This window comes from Rhynchophorus ferrugineus, unplaced genomic scaffold (assembly GCF_030347505.1).
Source record: "Rhynchophorus ferrugineus isolate W39M unplaced genomic scaffold, kcgeb_rfMv2 rfM11, whole genome shotgun sequence".
NCBI lineage: Eukaryota > Metazoa > Arthropoda > Insecta > Coleoptera > Curculionidae > Rhynchophorus > Rhynchophorus ferrugineus.
In genome coordinates, this window is record NW_027472590.1 from 23,507,297 (window position 1) to 23,519,523 (window position 12,227).

At 32.9% G+C, this 12,227-nt stretch overlaps 1 long non-coding RNA gene across 1 annotated transcript; it reads right to left on the reverse strand.

Moving 5' to 3' along the window:
* Positions 1-4,482: 4,482 nt before the first annotated feature.
* On the reverse strand, positions 4,483-5,601 carry LOC143204939 (uncharacterized). Its single transcript, XR_013007703.1, has 3 exons — positions 5,093-5,601; positions 4,952-5,028; positions 4,483-4,892 (listed from the first exon to the last, which is right to left on the reverse strand). It is a non-coding gene; the product is annotated as an uncharacterized LOC143204939 (long non-coding RNA).
* Between the last annotated feature and the right edge of the window lie 6,626 nt (positions 5,602-12,227).

Below are 12,227 nucleotides of genomic sequence, written 5' to 3' on the forward strand. Positions count from 1 at the left end.
TATATATATATATATATATATATATATATATATATTTTTTTATTGGAATTTTATATTTATTTTATCTTTTATGGGCTCGACTCTACACTGGTTAAGTGACCACGCGTGTGTGTCAGACATAGCGAAAATCTCCTCTAGAGGTCAATTCAAAAGTCCCATAGTAAAACACATTTTTTTGCCCATTTTTTATTATTCAACATAATTCCCTTCAAAGGTGATTATAGCGATCTTCCAACTTTTCGATACCATTTTTGTAGTACGATTTGTCCTTTGCTTCAAAATAAGCCTCAGTTTCGGCGATCACCTCTTCATTGGACGAAATTTCTTCCCAACGAGCATTCTTTTGAGATCCGAGAACAGCAAATAGTTGCTGGGGGCCAGATCTGGAGAATAAGGTGGATGAAGAAGCAATTCGAAGCCCAATTCATGGATTTTTGCCATCGTTTTCACTGACTTGTGACACGGTGCATTGTCTTGGTGAAGCAGCACTTTCTTTTTCATCAAATGCGGCCGTTTTCGGCGATTTTTTCCTAAAAACGGTCCAATAACGCTATGTAATAGTCACTGTTGATGCTCCTTCTTTTCCAAGGTAGTCATGAAAAATTATTCCATGCGCATCCCAAAATACAGACGCAATAACCTTCCCAGCCGACTGTTGTGTTTCCCACGCTTTGGAGCGGGTTTATCCTGTGCAGTCCACTTGGATGATCGTCGATTGAACTTCGGAGTAAAATGGTGGAGCCATGTTTCATCCATTGTCACATATCGATGCAAAAATTCGGGTTTATTACACTTGATCATTATCAAACACTGCTCCGAATCATCAACTCGTCGTTGTTTTTGGTCAAAAGTAAGCTCGAGCGGCACCCACTTTGCACAGAGCTTCCTCGTACCCAAATATACGTAAATAATATGATGTACACATTGAGTTGATATATTTAGAGTGTCTGCTATTTCATTCCGTTTCAATTTACGGTCATTCAAAATCACTTTGTGGATTTTTTAAATGTTTTCGTCGGTAACAACCTCTTTTGTTCACCGTCTTCGATTCTCATTTCACCACGTCTAAATAGTCACCTAGCATACTAATCCTTGATTGTTGATTTTCCTAGGGGAGTGTCCAGAAATTCGGCATCAAGCTAAGTTTTTGCTTCAACTGTATTTTTTCCCTTCAAAAATCAATATTTTATCAACACGTGAAATTCCTTTTTATTAATTTTTTTTTCACAATAACAAAAGTTGCTTCACTCAAAATGCTATAATTCACAAACTAATAATCCGACAGCTGTCAAATTTATACACGCATCTTTTGAGGGTCAGCGCTAACTGAAAAGATATGGATTTAATTCGAGTAGCGCCATCTATATGTCAGGTCGAGGACTTTTTAATTAACCTGTTAATTATTTAGAACAATCATCTTTGAGCAAACATTTTACAAATTGTTTCATTTAATATTTTAGGCATTTAATAAAATTTTATTTTAAAGGTTCTTGCAGTTTGTCAGATTTTTCTTATGCAGCATTGGAAGAGACTGGAATATACCGTGTAACAGCTCGAAATCAGTTCCTGTCACTTGAGAGAGCCTTGCTCAAGCAGTATCAGTAGAATGCCTCGGCATCGATTTTTCACGTAGGTTAAGTTGGAAATATAATTTTAGACAAGAAGCAAAGCAGATCTCACTCGAAATCAAAGAACTTTATTGGTTAGCTGCAAGACACTCCGAACTTGACCTTGATTGATTAAAGAGATTGGTTTACCAGTAAACTGTAAAGCATACTTGGACATATGATGTTGCGTTAAAACATTAAATTGACTAGTGATCGAACGCTACCAGAACAAAGTTCTTCGAGTAATTAACAATATTTATCTATACTATGAAATCATCTAAGCGCTACGTGATTATATCGAGATAAAATGGATTTACGAAGTTACCTCATTTAAGAACTCGCCTTAAAACATTAACAAGGTTACTAAATCATAACAGCAATACAGCAACTCGACGACACATGAGCTGAAAAGTATCGGGCCATAGATGGCGATGTTTATTTTCAGTTAGTAGTAACTTTCAAACAAAATATTGTTAAAACTTCGTGATATTCTACTCATAAGTTTGTGAGTTATTACGTTAAGAGTGTGTTTTAAAATTACACTGTTTCTTGATGGGAAAAAATACCTTTCAAGCGAAGCTATAGCTTGAAAAGTGTTGCAAGGTCTTTAATCCATCAGAAACTACAATAAAACGTTGGTTTGCTAACTTTAAACGTGGTCGTAGAGACACCGAGGATGCAGAACGTAGTGGAGGTCCAAATGAGATGACAACAGCACAAAAGATCAAAAAAATTCACAAAATAGTTTTGAATGATATGATTTGACGAAAAGTGAAGTTGTGTGAGTTAGCTAACATCATAAAGATATCAAAAGGACGTGTTAGTTTTATATAGTATGAGAATTGGCCGTTATTGTTGAAAGAGAAGGCTGACCGCATATGGCAAAGAAAAAAAAAATTTCATCTAGACAACGCACCGTGTCACAAGTCAATCAAAACAATGACAAAACTACATGAAGTGAACTTCGAATTGCTCCCATATCTACCCTATTCGCTAGATTTGACTTCCAGCGTCTATTGGCCGTTCGCAGACCTCAAAAAATGCTCTCAGGTAAAAAATTTCGCTCGAATAAAAAAGAATAAATGAAGGATATCGCTGAAACTGGGGTCTACTTTGGGCAAAGATACATAATTCTACAAAAGTGATATTGAAGGCATATCTAAAGAATTTAAAAAAATATTTTTTGAACGAATGTTGATTTCTTCCTCTGCTGTCTTACTCCTATATGAACCACGAAAGTTTGGTAGATGTCTGTTGATCAATATTCTACTATAATTCAATATGAGTTATTTTTCTGTAAAATTATATCAATATTTTATTTAGCTTATTGCATATGAACTGAATGAGTAATAGACAAGAAGTATACGTATTTGTATTATCTAATAATAAACATTTTAAAAACGTAATTGATATTAATATGTTATAACGTGAGATATTGCTGGGTGGTACGGCATTAATAATATTATTATTTTCGAAATCACCACAACAAATAAAATTGTAATCATCACGCCATATCAAAAATTAGTTAAAATTATTGAAACATTTTTTTTTATCATTGGCTATTATAACATTTACTGTAAAACTATGATTACTATGATATTCAAACACTATGGAGTTGATATTTGTTAGCTCTATAAGATTATGTGAGGAAGTTGTTGGAGTTGTTATTCAAATACTTTCATACTCACAATTTCAACAATACTATGCTTCATTGTGTTATTTCTTACTATTTGTATCTACCTTGAGGTAAAGAAAAATTATCAATCTATCATTATCAGTGTTCATTGATAATGATGAAATTTGGCCAAGTGCAACATGAGTTTGTTTTGAAACATACGTCTTACACCTTCGACAACCATTGGGATAAACTAAACTAACACCAACAAATCATATATGGAATTTAGTACCCCGACCAATATAAAATAATTGCAGGCTTGGTGGCGCAGTGGTTAAGGCGATGGGACGGTCCTCCTACTGTTGCGATAGCCGCGGGTTCGAATCCTGCTGGGGCATGGTCGTAAATGTATGTTTGTGATTGTTTAAAATTTATGAATGTTCTAGGCAAGAGTGTAAAATCCGACAAGGAAAATGATCCAAGTCACGCCAGTAACCAAGCTGGGTAAGACCGGATGTCTTCTGGTATGACTTCTAAAGTTGGTCACTCGCCAGTCGGTAAGCTTAATGCTGAGGACCGAGGTTCGGAACCCACGTTATATTTTAGGCCCAATCCAGATAAACCCATAGTTGGTAAAAGGAGACTAAAATATATTAAAAAAAAGATGTTTTTTTAAGATGTATACAATTTTCATTCATATTAAAATGCTCGCTAATATTTTTCTGAATATTGATGAAAAAATAATTATAATTACGATAGTACATATCTTCGAAATTACCCTTAAATCCACTAAAATATTTTATTCACTAAAAGTATGTTACTTTAATATTATTTAATTCCAAAAAAATCGCATACAGCTACAAAAATACGCTTACAATAATGCGGTATGCTAAATTAAAAGTATTTCCTAGTTGAAACTGAACCTAATTCGTATTTTATTTTGTTTTGGAAATATTATCTGATTAAAGATACTGTTAGGTCGTCGTTTTTCTTCCCTCTCGAAGACCTGCATTAGTACCAGTCAGATTGGCGCCGCATTTATAGTCACCATGACCATTTCTGTTATTGGGATGGTAACCAGAGGCGTAGAAGGCGTATATACGAAACAGCTATAATTTTACTTTTACTTTGTATGACGAACATACTCAAAGTCGATTTTTATTATTGTGATACAGGGAGTGAACAAAATCATGTGAATACTTAAGATATACACTATATTTATTAATAAATAATGTGTTGAGTCATGATTTGCTTCTCAAACCAAATAATGTGAAGGCTGTGTAGATTGGTCGCCAGTCACCACATCGGTTTTTCAAAAAATTTCGTAAGTTATCCAAACCTCCTCCTGAACATTCTCTTCACAGTTGGCTCTTGGTGATCTTTGAGACAAAAAATTGTTAATAATGAGGCTTTTGAATGCCGAGACAAAATAGTCAGATATCGGAGAAACCTCTCTAATCCCCCAGCTGCTAATATTTACAAAAAAAATCCAAACTATTCTGCTGAAATGGCCTAATCATTACGAATTTTCTCTTCTGTAGTACTATGTATGTAGTATTTATTCTATTAACTTCTTTAGAAGCAGAAACTACTTATAAACGCTGAACTTTTTGGAGTTAACATAAGTTGTCAAGTAACATTAACTGCAGATAGTATCCGACCTCTAGATTCTATAAAATAAAAATTATAAAAATTAACAAAACAATAAAAAGATATTACACACACTTACTTGTACTTTTGGTGTTGTATGATCTGACTCCTGACTGTCTGAAGTTGGAGGCACATATTCCTCTATTTCTATTTGATCTATATAGAGACAATATAATTTTAAGTATTGAAGTATCTTTATTTTGAAAATAATTATACTTACTTTTACACTATTTAGGTTGAAATTGGGAACTGCATCTTTGTTAGACAGTGGTCTGACACATTTGGATATATAATCTTCTGCTCTAAAATACAAAAAGCAAACCTTTATATGCATAGATAAATACTGCTAAGAGAACTCTGAGAAGAGAAGCTTTATGCCGCAGTGGTTAATGCGACAGGACTCCTACTGTTGCGGTAGTCGCGGGTTCGAATCCTGCTGGGACATCGGTGTACTTTATGTTTGTGATTGTAATTGTATGTATTTATAGGCAACAGTGGAAAATCCGACAAGGAATAGCCATCCCAGTCACACCAGTAACCAGGCTGGGTAAGACCGGATGTCTTCTGAGATGGTCTCTAAGTTGGTGATTGGTAGCGTTGGGAAATATCGACTGAAAACAGTCGAAACGCATCTGTATGTATATTATTGTGTCTCTCTGTATAGCCGGCTTGGTTGTGCAGTGGTAAAGGCGACAGGACGGCCTTCCTACTATTGCTATAGTCCTGGGTTCGAATCTTGCTGGCATATGGTCGTAAAATTGATGTTTGTGATTGTTTAATATTTTTAATTTTTCTAGGCAGTATTACAAGATCCGACAACGAAAATGATACCAGTCACGCCAGTAACCAGGCTGGGTATGACCGGATGTTTTCTGGTATGATTTCTAAAGTTGGTCACTCGCCAGTCGGTAGGCTTAATGCCGAGATCTGTGGTTTGGAGCCCATGTTAAGCTGTAGGTTCAGTCACTAACAAATCCAAGAGGTTAACGTGACTAAAATCAATAAGACTTTACTTAATTTTCGCTCCTATATGTTCATAATTTTAATTATAAATTTTGAACATTCCTGTAAACTTTTCCAAAATAACCAATTATTATTTATTTTTTCAAGTTAACTCTATAACTAGTTATTATCGATATTATAATTTTACAAAGACATAGTTCTCGCTCTGACAGGTAGGCGTAACACCCATCAGGTTTAAAAGTCTGGTTAGACCCGCTTTTTATATTCATTAGAAATCTATGAATAATGATAAAATGCTTTTTATATCTATATAGGGGTTATTCATTTAATACTATTTTGGAGACAATGATGTTTGAACATGTCATTTATTATTAAAGGATAAATAATTTATCAGATCAGATAATAATTCAATCTAATTCTAACAATTTTCGCATAATTGAACACATGAAGAATACCACAAAAATAATACAGGGTTATGTATAAAATATACTGTTTTCTTTTTATATAAAAAGTTATAGTACCATCAACAGCGACTATTACATAGCGTTATTAGACCGTTTGAAGGTCGAAATCGCCGAAAAACGGCCGCATTTTAAGAAAAAGAAAGTGCTGCTTTACCAAGACAATGCACCGTGTCACAAACCAGTGAAAACGATGGCAAAAATCCATGAATTGGGCTTCGAATTGCTTCCTAATCCACCGTATTCTCCAGATCTGCCCCCAGCGACAATTTCCTGTTTTCAGATGTCAAAACAATGCTCGCTGTGAAGAAATTTTCTTCGATTGAAAAGATGATCGCCGAAACTGAGGCCTATTTTGAAGCAAAGGACAAATCGTACTACAAAAATGGTATCGAAAAGTTGGAGGGTCGCTATAATCAGTGTATCACCCTTGAAGGGAGTTATGTTGAATAAAAAAACTAATTTTGCCAAAAAACTGTGCTCTACTATGATAGGCCGGGGACTTTTCAATTGATCTCTTATATGAGGATGTGTTCCATGATCCACATTTGAAGATGCACTAGAAAAACCTCGAATGCTATGCAAATATTTTAATATGAAGATTTGTTGCCACCGTGATAAAAAGACTTAATTTAATCGTAAAATTGTGCATGAAGTTAGTATATGTTTCTACAATTTTCGAATGCCAACTAAACAGAAGAAAATGGGCTTCTAACTGAACTCACTGAACATTCACTGTTGTTCGCTACTGGACCTGGACTAAGAGTCAATCAAATCCCATCAAAGTTAAATTAGGAACGGCCAATATCAGGTTTCCTGTACGTAAAACAATTCGATAGGCTATACTTCACCAGGTTAAAGGTATGTGAAACATATTTAATTGAACAATGAGAATTTATCAATATTTTAGAACCTGGTATTTCTGTTATGGCATTCAGACATTTCAAACATTTTGAATAATATTTACATTCAGACAATGTATGAACCAAATGTTGCCATTGAACAATTTTACAAGATTTTATCAAGATTTTAGAGCCTGGCATTCGTGTTATGGCATTCAGACATTCCAAATATTTTGAATAATATTTACATACAGACAATATATGAACCAAATGTTGCCATTGAAATCAAGTAAAGTAACAGAAACTAAGCAGATATCTAGATGAAGCATTCATGGGAAATCTTGATATGTTAGAGCATGTCTAAATATAGATATTGTATAGAAATTGATGAAGTATTGAGTTGCACATGCTTATAAGTTTGTTAGGCTATTATTAAAATCAACTTCAAAATTACTATTCCTGTATATTATTTACCCAAATATTATAAGGTAATTTGATTTAATACAGTGCTGCATCATCAAATTTATATAATTTGAACCTTTTTTGTGTTGGAGTAAATAACACTGTTAACATTTTTTAAGCGACAACATTTGAGGTTGGTCCTTATTTGTTTTTATTTTGTATATGAATCTGCAATAACTTTATTGAACTATGTAAAATGAATATTATGGTAGCCCTATCAAATACATTTGAATCTGTATCTTCAAATAATGATCATAACATTGTTCAGTAGGTTTGCCATCGAAACAATTTTGTTTTGTCTTAGCAAATATAAAGAACTTCATTTCAATAATACTGTAGGAATGTTCGCCGGGTCGGTCAGTCGGTCGAAATGTGTGGCTGCCGCTGCGATTATTTGTCAGAACTTTGTCTGTTTTTTGTTTGTCAGAAGGAATTTGCACGAGAACTGAAAACACTGGTTGAAGAAATACTGTTTATTTCAATGTTAAATGATACATGTGGTCGACGGGAGAATTGAAAGGATATTAGGTTAGGTAGAGAAAATACAGTAGCGCTGTGGAAGTGGTACTATTACAAGGGGATGGAGAAAAGAAAAGAGAACGAGACATCGTCGTGATGGTCTTTTATAGCCTGGAACTGCATGGTACCAATCCACCGGCATTGCCAACCTTTGTACTTGTTGATGAATTCGTGGTGGTTTAAAGGGTCGTGGCGGTCGCCACAATACTATTCTTACAGTTCCTAAGTGGCGATTCTGCTATTACTGGCTACTCTTTGGAGTTTTTGCCTGCATTTATTAATTATCTTGCCAAATGTTATAATGATAGTTTTTACTTAATGTTCTTCAATATTCTACCACATTTCGTGCCTAGAATGCTCACTCATTTCAATTTTATAAATATTCTATATAGTATATAGCATTCTTTATAAATTTATTATTTCAGTTATGGTCACAGAGTACAGTAATATCGACGAATCGATGGTGAGCAAATTTAGGTTATTTGCCTCAATACATCACTGTTCAATTTTTCATTTATCTTTTCTTTTCGTTGGTTTCTCAAAACTATTTTTTAAGTGTGAAATATAAGATAAATAATTAAAATAAAATCGAAACGAGCTAAAGAGTTCAAATGTTTAATTTCAGTGGTTAGGAAACGATAAGTGACGTTATTAGAAGAAATATTAATATAAATATATTTTTAATAATCTGTTTGTAGTAGATTATTATTTTAAATCATTATTTTTATGATTCTCTATTGCAGTAATTTAGCCTATTCCTTTGCGGGTCTTGACATAGCGATTCAAACAATCAAACTTGCATAGGAAGTTAAATATCAATATACTTTGTGATGTAGATGAATTCGCAATACCACCTGGATGGAAGAAATAAAAAATGCAGCGAAACGCACAATAGTTTTAACATGTATGAAAATGTATCTGACTTATTTTTCACAATATATGACAATTCCTTGGTAAAATGTATGCCATCCAATAAACTGTTATCTATGTCTAAATATTCAGTAATTGTAGTGGGCTTGTTGATAAAAACCTAAAGTATATTTAAAGAAATGCACAATGTCACAAATTTAGTCAGTCTAGTTCAAATATTTTTAACCACAAATTCTATAAACAGTAACTAAACAATATGTGCACTATAGGAAATGATCTTTACTCGTTTTAGCCTTGTAAGATACCTTTAAGCAAATATTTCAAGGTTAATGTTGGATAATTTTTACAAATTTAGATATTTAACATGTGCAATTGAAATTCGAAACATTTTTGCAGAACTATGACTGCGTACCTTTCTCTGAAATTGTGTTATTGATCGTTATAATCGATCGTACTCGATCGCTATTTATGCTGAAAATACTTGAATTTTTTTCTTGCCTACGAATACGGTGTGATAAAGTTCTAAAGAACTATGTTAAAAATTCACTTGTTATTAGTCATACTTAAGACACGGTCTTGGTTAATGATTAGTTATTATATGGTTAAGTAACTGGCGCAGTATATTTGATAAAGTTTCAATTAAATATAAATAGAGTAAATCACTTCTTTAGATCTAATCACTTCTGTTTTTTCCTATTAAATACACCTCAGTAGAAAACACTACATTAAGTGGTTTGATTCTTTTGTGTCTGTGTTTTGTTCTGGTGTTTTCCAAGAGTTGCAATACTTCGATATTAACGCGTCTCCTCATGTCTTCTTGATTTCTTGATTGGTTGTCAGAATCTGAAACATCGGTGTAAGTAATCAGTGTTATAGAACCAAGGTGCACTTACGATTTACACTACATTTTGCGGCCCATCCCCATAATTGAATTTCGTAGGTTCATTTAGGTTTTATAATAATGTAATATATATTTTATAATAGTAATATGTATTTTATAATAGTAATATGTATTTTATAATAGTAATATATTATATACTAATAATTGTGATTATCTTCCATTGAACCAATACATTTCCCTATATCTCAATTCCACATCTTTTCTCTTCCTTTTTAACATGTTCCTTCCAACTAAGTCTTGCATCAAGAGACATTCAGAGATACATAGCGTTGTTGCTATATAGAATGATAGTATTATTTGTTGTTTTTGGTTTTTATGCGGTCTGATTACTAGTGAAGTGCTTATGCTTAGATATACTTTGGTTAGTTTTTGTATTTCAGGTTTGGGTTTAATATTTATATTATCACAAAAATCGCAGTATTATCAGCAAAGGTGGCCGTCGTTGTTTGACTTATATTACTAATAGTTCTACTGTTGTGTTGGTTTTTCCTCCTTGCAAAATGTTTAGATACAATGGTAATCATCCAAAAGGAGGAAAAATCACCACATCAATTGACTGAAAATACCATTTAGAATACTTTTAACATCACAGAGATTTTTTGGAGTATGGACTTATGGAATTAGCTTCCAAAATGATAACACGCTATTCAGTATATTCAAATATAAAAATCTGTTCATAAAATATAAGTTTGTGCCCATAAGTACCTGTAGACTGATTATTTTCCTAGTAGATTTTATTCATTCTCTAACTATTTGTCTGATGCTACAATTAAAAATATAGTATTCATGAAAGTTTTATTCTTTTTATACCTGTGTTTTGTAATTTGTATTTTGAATTTAAATAAAATTTGTTAAAAACATTCTGTAATTTTAGCAAAAGTATTATTTAAACTAGTGTTGGGAACCATCGACTTCGTTTAAAATAAAATTATGAATTGCATGTTAATATTATACAGTAATACATTTTTGCCTTATCCTCTTTAAACTTGTACGTGAAGGAATATGTACATCTCCGTCTCGCCTATACTACCGTTGGAAATTATAAGCACAAATAATATTAACCGTTCTAAGCAATTATCTCCGTCCTTTCCTCTCTCACAATTTTTACAAAAATAGTTCGTCCATCTTCGTCTGACATCACGAATTTTAAAAAAATTAACCGCTTGCGATCGAAAATAGTAATTAGTATTGTCAGTAGCTACTTTTTTGACTATCGACTGTTTCAACTGTTTTCAGTTAATAGTTCCTAACGCTAATTTAGAGCAAGCACATATTTTAGGCAATTTTGCTATGAAACATGTTTGAAACATACCATATACCCAACAAATGCTTTTAAATTTTTAATCACCGTCTAGCCTCATAAATTTTAAATCAACATAATATAGGTACCGATGGCCGGATAGTATTTTAATTAAAAACAGTTGACAGTTGTCATGCGTATAAGATATATATTTGATTCCGTTCAATATAAGATTGTCAATCGGAATGGAAATGACAAGAGATGAATTAATCAACCGCAGAGGAAACTCATTTAAATATGCATGAAGCTTTGTGCCTTTACTTTTATACACTTGCTATAAGTTCAAAATTATAAATTAATCTTGGTGATAGGAAGGGAATACAAGAATAGAACCCAAGGTTCCGGAGGATTTATATTAGGTACAATGGAAAACTCGTAATGTGACACATAATATTATGCATTAATCATCAATAATGTGATGTCTTCATCGTCAATTTAAATGACTTTTTTTTAAATTACAATAATAGTTTTTCACGATAAGAAATCAGAGGGGCTGTGGGAGTAATCAAATTGGAGCAATAACATTTTATTTTATCTAGTAGTTTTACCAATAAATATTGCTGAACATAATGCATGCCCTATTAGAATATATTTTATAATCGGCCTTAATATATTGAGTTACATTATCTCGTTTCCAGACAATTGTTGGTAGAGAAACGGGTCTTTTAGCATAATTTAGTTGAGACTATAGAGCGAAATAACCTAGTACCTACATAAAGTTTGGGTTTATTAACAAACTTACAACAATTGACCAAGTACATAAAATGTATAGATGTAATGTAGGTAAAAAGGTATGTTCATGTATACTCTTAGACCTTCAATTAGGTAAGGCATGACGGCCTTGTTCATAAGCTACAGAAAATGTTGGCGAAGCAACATACTGAACTATTAAAAACTTACATTACAGTCAGAATATTTTAGTCTACTTGGTCTACTTTGCAATAAAAGTAGCTAAAACAGCTGTATCACAAGAAATTCTATTGGAGGCAATTATTTACCTACCCTACACATGTGATTTACTACAAATGGAACATATC